Genomic DNA, 11,106 nt, shown 5'->3' on the forward strand with positions numbered 1-11,106 from the left:
TAGTTTAATTCAGAAGTATCTCCTTCCAACCCGAAATCCTCACTTTGGGTTGAGAGTACACAGGAAGAAGGCAGACTTCTAAGAAGAGTCTGAATAAGACTGCACGTTCTGTAGTCCCTTTCTCAGGTCCTATTTGTGAGTAGTAATATATTAGAAATTATTCTAGTAATAAAAAAGCATCTTGTGGTTAAACAATAACAGAGATCACATTGGCCAAATCTAGACAAAAGGAACATTCCAAAGAATAACACTATCATTATAATAAGGTATAACATAGTTAATTTTTTAAGAAGCACATGAGTTCATAATGATATTCAAAATGAAAAGTTGGGGAGCTCTTCTGTATAGAATAATGTCAGCTAATAAATGCAAAATGTATGATAGAATAGGAAAGTGTCATTTTGCAACTATCAATGTAATAATCGACTGAAAGATTATCATTGATGCACAGTTGGGTGAAGAGTTGTTTGAAAGTAGGATATTCACTGATCCCAAAGTATCACCCCACAGATTATTTAGCAATTACCAAGGGGAAAAATGATTTTACAATGGAGAGATATGGAAGAAACCACCTTAATCAAGTGATCAAACTTAACAGTGGGCCATCCTGCTGGGAAGCAGAAATTTCAGCTTCCTCAGGGGGCTCTGGAGGTTCATCTGGGCTCCCCAAAAAATCCCTAGGTAGGCTCTCCTCGGGATAAATGGCATCCATACTGGCAACTAAATAGTCACCCTGCAACTGTTGTTCTATACCCTGAGTGTTTTTTTCAAAATGGCCTGTAGATCCAACAGGCCAGCCATCGATGTTGAACTAGATCTTTCTTCAGGTTTGGGGGTGAAACAATAAACTTCATTGGTTTTGAGCTCTTGCTACCTAGAGGTGGAATAAGTATTTCAAATGATTGGTGACCTTCACCCTGATCTAGTATGTGTATACTCTTACTTTTGTGTCGAGAAGGCACAACCAAGGGCTGATTCTGATCCCAGTCTGGCACTGGAACCGCCTCTGGGAGCTTTTGATGTTGGGTTTGCTTGTTATTCAGATCCTGATATGGAACAGGAAACTGATCTGACCCTGTAGGCAGCTCTCCAACCGAATCCGTGTCCGGGTATGGAACCTCAGTCTCCGTCAACTCCTGATGAGGCGGGGCCAACATCTGCACTGGAGACAAGGACGTTAAGTAGTTCAAGCCCACGGCTTCTGCCAGGGGTGTAAGAGCATGGGACAATTTGGAAGGGGTTCTGAGGCTTGTGAAGACCAAGCCTCTGTCAGCCGCGCGGGGTTGGGGGTCACCTGGACGGGGCCCAGGGCCCACTCCGGAGACTGAACTGCTTGCACTAGAAGCCACAGTTGTTCCCACGTGAGGAAGAGCCGTGGCAACCAAAGGCGCAGCCAGGACATAACATGCGGTGGCTCCAGGGGCAGCGACCCAGGCCACTGAGGAGCTGGAGCCACATCCTGCTTCCGAGTTGAACTGCTATGCCAGCTCTGACGCGACAGCTCACTTTAGCAACCGCGTGCCCCACCCCCGCCTAACGTCCCACCCGTTATTTATGACGTCTTTAGTTACGCCACCGTTATTAGCTTTGTGCGTAGATCCAATCCGCGCCACCAGAGTGGGACTTTTTCCCAGAGTCCCCAGGGCGCAAGCCATCCTTCCCCTTGCAAAGGTGACAATTACCTCCTGCCGGGCCCTCTTCCCAACCGCGCCCTGCGCTCCCTGGCCCCAAACAATGAGGAGGGATTTGGGCTGCAGACCCGAGTGCAACAAACTAGAGCAGCCCAGGGGTGGAGGGGGGTTGGGAAGGATGCAGAGCTTCCCGAGGAAACCAAAGGACCTGGCATTCTGGGAAATTCAAAAGTACTAGTCCAGTTCTGGCAATCTGAACTCTTCCTCCTCAAAGCTGAAGTCTGAGAATCATTCTTGCTCCCTTTGGCCACACGGCTGACAAGAAAAGTAGCTGACCTGCAAAATGAGCACCAGTTAGGGTGGGGGTAGGGGAACACACCTTATAATTATTCGAAAATGTTGCCATTTCCTCCAAACTCTCAGGATTCACATCTCATTATTCATTCCCCACTCTGTTTTTAGGGGTCACTACTGAATCAGTGATGACTCCAGAACTTCTGTAGGAGGGGTTTGGGGCAGGTGAGCAATTCATTCTGGGAAAGAGAGTCTAAAACCAAGTGAATGGCCCTTTACATTAGCATGGGAAAACTTCCCCCACCCCACCTTGTCTCAACAGAGCGCTTAATCTAGAAAACACTACAGTGTCACTTTTCAGAGGTCTACCCTGTGTGCACATATGGAGAAGACACTTAGAATGTTAAAGTCAGCATGTTAAGTAATTTTCTTGAAATACTGGAACTAGCACCCTGTTTACTTTCTTCACAGTCTTTTTCATAATCTATTTAATTTTAGTCCTTTTTAATTGTCTGGTACACCTTTAACACCTAAACTCCAAGAGAGAAGGAGCTTCACCTTATTTCCAGTGCCTAGCACATAATGGTTTCTAAATGGAACTGATTGCAAGATTGGCCTCATTTAGGAGTGGATCTGTTGTTATAATCAGGTTTCCGAAATCTTTAGTATCAATACGGAATCCTTTCCTCTCACATTTCACAGGAAGCTAGACTTCTTAAAGCCCAAACAAACATGGATACGTTTGAAGTTTCCTTGACTGATTTAAATTGAATTAAAATAATTACTTTGTAAAGGAAAAACTTTCAAATTTTTTTCATTTTTCAGAACAAAACCACCTTTTCTTTCTCTACTTTCTTCCCTTAAAAACAAACTTTGCAACATTGGGGTGAGTTAAATAATCAGAAATCTAGCCCCAAATTAAGCTCTCAATGACATGAAACACATTTTTTGCTCCTTTTTAATAAAAATCCTATATGCAGTACATTAGTGTTTTCTTTTCAAAATAACGTTGACAACTTAATCCCTAATTCGAGGCATTCATATAATTGGGTTACAGAAAGGTTCTTCGGCAAAATATTTAACACAAGATATATATGTGATGCTCAGATCTGGGTAATATACCTCACTAGAAAGGCATGAATAGTTTTTAAACACTGTGGCATAATCACACTTAAGACCATAGTTACTTTGTTCCCAAATACCTGCAATTCTATTTGAGGGGAGTTCTAAAAGGCCTGTGTCTTCTCCTGTGTCCACAACTGTAGACGTACACTGGTGGCCCTCAATCCTGCTCTCCAAACTTCAAGTAAGAGGCCAGAGCCAAGGCGCTGGACTTGGAAAAGTCCTAGAAATTCCCTGCCTCAAAAGCAGTTTCAGAGTTTCACCTTTCCCTAAGAAGACAGAACTGAATAGATATGCTGAAGTCTTCCAAATCCTGCTGGTTGTTTTGAATTATGGCTCCACTGGCTGTGTACCCCTTGAGCTTTTATCTCCACATACTTGAATTAAACCCTGTAGTTCCTCTTCGGTTGGAGCATCTGTGACCTCTTCACAGGGTCTAGATGCCACAGCCGTTTTACCACTTTCTGAAATCAAGTTAACAATGATCAATTCAGAAGTTTTCTTGTTCTAAAACTTCCTTTATACAATGGAAGCACCCAATAATTAAACATTCTTTTGATTTCTAAAAGCAGAAAATAAGAGCATTTTCCTAGAAGTTCCCTCATCTGACACTTGTTTTTGTCATAATTATTTGTGAAAAAATACATAAGATGTAACAACTTTGGTTCAAAAACCTTTATGATCTTAGAAGTAAGAACTAAGGAATAATGACAGAGGAATTAAAAGCTGTGGAAACAAAAATGTTCAATCACAATACAATTAAATAGGAAGGCATTACGTGCGGGTCAAAGTGAGCTCAAACCTGGGATAGATACCACTGGACTATAATAGATACTTCCGATTAGAAGCAAGGCAAGTGCCTACTCCTTGGGACCAAAATTCTAACAGATACAATGAACAAAGCTTTGGAGGTGGAGACAGAGACAGACAGCATTTGAACACTCTACTGGCAGAAACTGGCCCATGTACCTTCTGGACAATACAGCTTTCCTCAAGGCAAGCTAGAGCCACCAGGCTTTTTGGTCTAAGGACTTTTGGGTACATATAAGGAATACCTTGGCATATTAGGCACAAAAAGCCCAGGCATTTAGTTTGGTTCTTACATGTTGTTACCCAGAGTTGACAGCTGATGGAGCTTCTGCCTGATGACCAGGGAAGTCAAACTTCACTTGGAAGGACTACCCAGGCTGGAAGGCCAAGACCAATCCAGGGACAACTCTTACAAGCAAATAAGGTCTCTGACAACTTAGCTAGGATTTCTCAGTCTCTCAGCCTGCAGGGCTGTGAAGCAGGGGAGCAATTCTGTTCTGGGAATCTACTAATCATAAAGTTTCCTTTGGGCACAGACTGTGATATTCTCACCGCTGTATAACTCGATAGGGAACACAATCAACACTCTTCAGTAGCATGACCACTTTCAAGGCTCACAAAAACGTAGCCGATTATTATATAAGAATCATATTCACCCAATATATCAGAAATGAAGACTGAAATTAAATTGATTCCAAAAACATAATCTAATAAACTTTTCAACAAGAAAAAAACAATGATAATAATAATAGTCAATATATTTTGTCTGCTTACTATGTTTCAGGCATAGTTCTAAGCTTTTTACATTCATCATCTCATTTACTCTTACAATATCTCCATTAGGTGCTAAGCTCAATTACTAACACTATTTGCAGATAAAGAAATTACAGCTTAGAGATATTAAATACTTTCAAATGTCTCTGGCTACAAAAACCTAAAATTGAAACAACAACAACAAAAAATGTAAGAGACAAAGTTAGGCCTCAAACACAGGTGTCCAAGGCTTATAATCACTACACTACTCTGTATGATAAGCAAGCAATTGAGGAAGAAGTGGATCAAACACTTTCTCAGATCAAATGAACTGAGGCAAGTCATTCTACATCTAAACACTGGGGACAATAATATTTGCTGTCATTTTTCTCATAAATGACACAAAGAACAAATTTAAGATTGCTGCTGTGAAAGCATCTGGTGATTGAAAGAATATGTAATGTTGTAGATAAACATTATTTTCATCCAATTAACTTTTCAAATAAGTTTATTTCCTCACTGAAACTGAAGCACTTTAAGGACAATCAAAACGGTCTTACCTAAAACCACAATCAGCAGTTTCTGGATGCATCTGTCATAGCTTTCCGAATAACAAGCTTCCGGGTTACCTTACTTTTCATAAGGAATGATAACGACCCTAAATACAACCAAAAGAGTTGAATTTAAAATGTCTATCTGAAAAACTGATTTCTAGGTAGTATGTTTAAAACTAAAAATGCATCTGTGATTCTTAGAACATTATCATAGTGATTAAGGGCAGGAACAACACTGGGGTATGGGTGAATGTCTCTGTTGCAGGTATACCCTGGCATGGCACATTTTTACTGCTCAGATGTATTCTGGAAGTTCCTAAAATACTCCATGGCAAATGCAAACCAAGAACGTGCCACAAATCTCATACTACTCACAGATTTCAAATGGACAAGCTGAGACTACACTGCTACAGACCCTGCTCTCGTGTGCGTAAAGGGCTGGATTCATACAGTGAGAAAGATTTGGTGGTAGTGCAGATGATCTGGCCTCTCCTCAACCACCACCCACTCAGGTGGATGGTGGAGCCTCCTCCACTCCATTCGCTAACAGCCCTGCCGCTGACTTAAAATCCTAAGCCCAAGTGCCAGGGATTCTAGGAAACAACTCAGCACCAATTGGAATCCCCTTTCTAGGGATCTACATTTACTTTTACCGCTCAGGCCCTTCTATAGGAGGCAAAAGACTGAACATTTACACAAGAGTTTATTTCAATCTTCAGACAATGATTTTGTTGGGATAACTGAAGGCCAGAAGACATCTGTATATGAAGGACTATTTTAGCACAAAACAAATTATTAACCAAAAAAAAAACAAAACAACTAACTAATTTACCCTCCTCCTAAGCTTCTTGGCAGGCAGTCAGTTCTAAAATTCTAAAGTTTAAGGTGCTGTCAGGTATCGCCTAAGATAAAAACCTATATTGTCGAGCAGAAAAATTCTGCCCAGGGCTTTACTTGCTTAGCTATGGTGATGATGTATCTGAAAAGTGGAGTTTCAGAAAGAAAGGAAAAAAGAGAACTCCCACTGCCTCACCTCCCCCCACCCACACATACTGGAAAACAGACATTCCTCCAACTTATCCAAAAGTTCCTCAGCCATGACAACATCAGGACTCCTGCACTCGTGCAAGGGAAACACCACCTCTAAAGCACAAAAGAACTTCAGGCTTTGCTTCTGAAGTGGTGGCACAGTATCTTTATTTTCCCTTTCTTCAAGGTTAGAAAGATCCTGAAGCTGTTAGGACTTTGAGTTAAAGGCTAGACTTTAACATATTCTGTTGTTAGAAATAAAAACTAAACTCCAGCAATCCCAGGTAATAGTTTAGGTATGCTATAGCTTCAAAATCAACTGAGACTTGCAAATGAATGACTAGATATGGACAACTATTTTTTATTATATGCCATACAAATACTGGAGAAAATTATGGACACCACCATCCAAGTCATTGAGATTATCACTAATTCTAGGTGGCAGGCCAATGCTCAGATACTTCCATGTGGAAGCCTCTCACATCTCCTCCCCAAAGCCCTGTTCTATTCTTCTCTCTAAAGTATAGGAGTTCAATGTTGGAAGGAGTCTTGTTAGTCAAAGAAAATCTACAGAGTTTACCCTGATGATCCTTTTTGACCACCCATGGAAACCAAAGTATTAATTTGCCAATTCTTGGCATCTGGAGCTGTTTAGGGAAAGCATATTATGTTGAATCGCCTTATGTCTGGTGCCGAGACAAACCTAAAGATATAAAAGACCTAAAAATGTCACAACGCTACATAGAGACTTATTTTGGGTATACCTGAGACTGATCAATACCAATTTCATAGAGTGGTTGTGAAGATTAAGTAGGACGTTTTAAGCAATGAGTTCACAGTGAGCCCTAAATAAATGTTATTTATTATTTTTAAGTCAGTACTTTTCTGCATCATTTCCAGGGCCCCTAACTAACCGGAAAGTTCCCTGACCTCTGGTGGTGAAAGTAATGATGAAAGCAACCAAGGAAGCCCAGCAGAAGACTATTATGGGGCTGGAGGTAAGCAAAGGAGGTGAACTGTTTTAGTCGTCTCATCCTGTAGCTCCTGCTTGAGAATATGACCTGAAGAGGAGGTAAGAAGCACCTGCCACTGAATTAGGAACTTAATCTGTAGTACCCCCTCCCCACGTTACTAACCGCTGTTAGAAGAGGGAATACATATACCTCTATAAATGTAAATAAGCAACCAAATGAATTAGAGGTTCATCTGAATTAACAAGCTTCTTTGAGAGTGCAAATATATCCAGTCTTAACTCTCTAAAGAACTTACATATTACTGTGGATTTTTTACATCACTAGTTCTTTCTTAAATATCTATTTCCATTTTGAACAGGGTGTAGTATGTTAATATAGTCATAAAAATTCAAATAACACAAATAAAGTCAAAGCATTGTTAATTCTTTATTGATTTGTTTGTGCATCTTCCCCTGACACTAATTTATGAGCTCCTTAAGTGCTTGAAGGAACCATATATTATTCTTTCCTTGTTACCAGAAAAAAGCATAGATTTTGGCATATAATAGAGTGATGGTCTGTTGACTGAGTGAATGAATGAGTACATAAGAAATTGAAATTACTTTCTACAACTGAAGCTGCCTGCTGGGAAGGAGAAATGAAGATTAATTTTTAAATGTTGAGTGTCGCATGGGAGGCTAGGCCATGTACGGTGAGTCAAATGGAGCTGTCCTGAACAATTAGGAAGCTTCAGAAGGGCTCTGAGCCCCTGGGTAGTAGAGACAGTTGACGTTCGGGATAACCTTGCCACAGTTCTTGTTGGCAAACATTTCCCTTCATGCTACTGAGAAAAACTCAGATACTTTTGGCCTTTCCTTCATTTTATTTTAAGATGTTATTCTCTTTTCTCTATTTATAAAAAATACAGGGGAAAAAGATAAGAAGTATATATAACTGCCAGTAAATAAAAGAACACATAATTGGATCTTCACTGCTGGTGCAGTGGTTAAGACTCCATGCTCCCAATGCAGGGGGCCCTGGTTCAATCCCTGGTCAGGGAACTAGGTCTCACATGCATGCTGCAACTAAGAGTTCGCACACCACAGTTAAGGAGCCTGCAAGCCACAACTAAAGGAGCCTGCCTGCTGCAACTGGGGAGCCCACGTGCCCCAACTGGGAAGCCCTTGAGCCGCAACTAAGGAGCCCACCTGCTGCAACTGAGACTCGATGCAACCAAATAAATAAATAAATAAAATTTTAAAAGAATGCATAATTAAAGTAGGTAACAATTTCAGGGTTGTGGGCATTAAACTAAGGCTCTGCATGAACACAGAAATCTAATACAAATGCCCTTTCCTCTGAACTCTATAGTGACTTGTAGAACATTCTATCAGTGACGGGCTTTATGCTGTGAAAATCTCAGAACCTACGCTTATGGAATGGTCTTAATGTCCAATATAAGAAAAGAACTCATTATTCACAACTGACACCAAGTAACTATTTCATAATCTTTCCAGGACCATCTGTAATATCTGAGTCGTTATGTGAAATGGTCGCAGGGTCCGCAAATTAAAGAATGTCTGACACAAAATCATTTCAATCCCAGGGAGTACAGGAGGATTGAAGAGGGTGTTAAACAGGGTACAGAAGTGGGAGGTAGTGTACCTGGAGTCACATCTGAGGAGAGTTCTCAGATTCAATAAAGGTGAAATCAGTGAGTAAAGAAATATGGGTGAGAAGACGCAACAAGGTCAGTAGGAAGTAGCCAGAGCAATAAGCCAATCCGAGAAGACACACAATTATAAAGGGAAAGGTCTGGGAAATCTAAGCCTCACTCACTTATTCAGAGGAATTGAAAAGGTCCTTGAAAAAGGAATGGTGGCTGAATGGAGGCACATAATGAAATGTTAATTCTAGGAAAGTAAAATTGGATGGCATGTTGATATGGAATAAGGTTTCTACAATGCATTAAAGAATATTTTAACCATTTTCTGGAATCTGAAGGGAGTTCTGATTAGGCAGTTTGAGAGTGATGATGATGATGAAGCCTCCTCTATCTTACATTTGACAAAAGTTTGTCAAGCTCCGAACATCCCTGGTGGCACAGTGGTTAAGAGTCCGCCTGCCAATGCAGGGGACACGGGTTCAATCCCTTGTCCGGGAAGATCCCACATGCCGCAGAGCAACTAAGCCCGCGTGCCTAGAACCCGTACTCCGCAACAAGAGAAGCCATCGCGATGAGAAGCCCACGCACCACAAGGAAGAGGAACCCCCGCTCTCCGCAACTAGAGAAAGCCAGCGCTCAGCAACAAGACGCAACGCAGCCAAAAGTAAATAAATTAATTAACCAAAAAAAATTTTGTCAACCTCACATATTTAAAATCCACATAAAGGTAAATATAAAGAAGACTCTTGTGAAGATTTCGTAAATTAAGGGGCAGCATAAAATGACATGGGGTTTAACATCAGTTAAGTTTGGGTTTGCCCTCTAGTTTCCACATTTACTGTCATGAACCTTAAGTAAGTCACTTAACCATCCTGAGTTCGAGTTTCTTCATCTAAAAAAAAGAAAGAACTGGGGAACTGGGGGATCAGTGGAGCCGTGTATCTGAGAGCATTCTGTACACCACAGTGCTGTACGAACGCTGGCCTTCCCCCCACCCCCCGCCCCCCCGGGATCTTAGTTCCCCGACCAGGGATTGAACCCAGGCCCTCAGCATTGTAAGTGCAGAGTCCTAACCACTGGACCGCCAGGGAATTCCCGATGGCCTATTAGTTTGAAATTCAGCACTTCATCCCAGTAGAGCGAGGAATTCCACATTTGGACCCACCTTCACTGGAGATGTGTGAAAAAGCTGCTTCTGGTCGCATGCCTTTTGGGCGCTGTGGGCATCCCTTGCTGAATAAAACTTGATGATGGCATAGAACCCAGGACCGGCCACTCCTGCGTTTGGGAAGACTCGGACCGAATACAGAAGGCCAAACTGGGAGAAGACTGTCAACAGAGAATGCTGTAGGGTGGTCCCATGCTACGTAAGTGCAGGAAATTTCAGGCCCAGGAAACCAAACCGCCCATTCCCTTATATTCCCCCAGCCCTTTGCCACAGGTAACTGTGGTGAGGCTGCAACTCCAAACACTTCTCATTTCATGAACAAGTTTCCCTCTGATAATCCTAAGCTTCGAGAAGCATTAAGAGGAAATGCCGGGGCTTCCCTGGTGGCGCAGTGGTTGAGAGTCCGCCTGCCGATGCAGGGGATATGGGTTCGCGCCCCGGTCCGGGAGGATCCCACATGCCGCGGAGCGGTTAGGCCCGTGAGTCATGGCCGCTGAGCCTGCGCGTCCGGAGCCTGTGCTCCACAACGGGAGAGGCCACAACAGTGAGAGGCCCGCGTACCGCAAAAAAAAAAAAAAAAAAAAAGAGGCACTGCCGTCTGTTGGGAACTGTCTCTCAAAAATCTATGGGGGCGAGCTGACTGCTCAGCGGAGACCACAGGCAGATTAGGTACTGAAGCAGTACCCCGGGAAGCCCAGTTACTGGGGCGCGGGGCAGTTTCCTCCACCCCTCCCTCCGCCCCGGCTCGGCTCACTTGCAAGGCCTCGGCCGTGGGTCCAGAGCGCAGCTCCCACACAAGCAAGGTTTTCTCACCCACTATGGGAACCGAAAAAGATACCAACTCCACCATCCTACTGCCACTGCGCGTGCGCGGCTCGCGGCACAAACGGACTGCGCCTGCGCACGCGCGCTCGCGCGTTTTTAGAAACGGGAGCCTGAGGGGCGGATCCAGCTTGGTGGGAGTGGGACGAGGGCGGTACTCGGACCTCTCCCTCGACCCTCCCACTCCTGGCTTGTCTCTTTAGGTCTGCTTCTGCAACCCAGGCGGCCGGAAGTCTTGGAGTTTAGCGCTTTTATTCAAGTGTATTTTTAGCGTAGAGTCCAAAGTGTGAGTTTACGGGATCGA

The 11,106-nt window shown here is 42.9% G+C and overlaps 1 pseudogene; it reads right to left on the reverse strand.

The window, feature by feature from the left end:
• Window positions 1-1,865: 1,865 nt before the first annotated feature.
• On the reverse strand, window positions 1,866-10,830 carry LOC116756864 (annotated as a pseudogene).
• Between the last annotated feature and the right edge of the window lie 276 nt (window positions 10,831-11,106).

This window comes from Phocoena sinus, chromosome 7, assembly GCF_008692025.1.
Source record: "Phocoena sinus isolate mPhoSin1 chromosome 7, mPhoSin1.pri, whole genome shotgun sequence".
Taxonomy (NCBI): Eukaryota; Metazoa; Chordata; class Mammalia; order Artiodactyla; family Phocoenidae; genus Phocoena; species Phocoena sinus.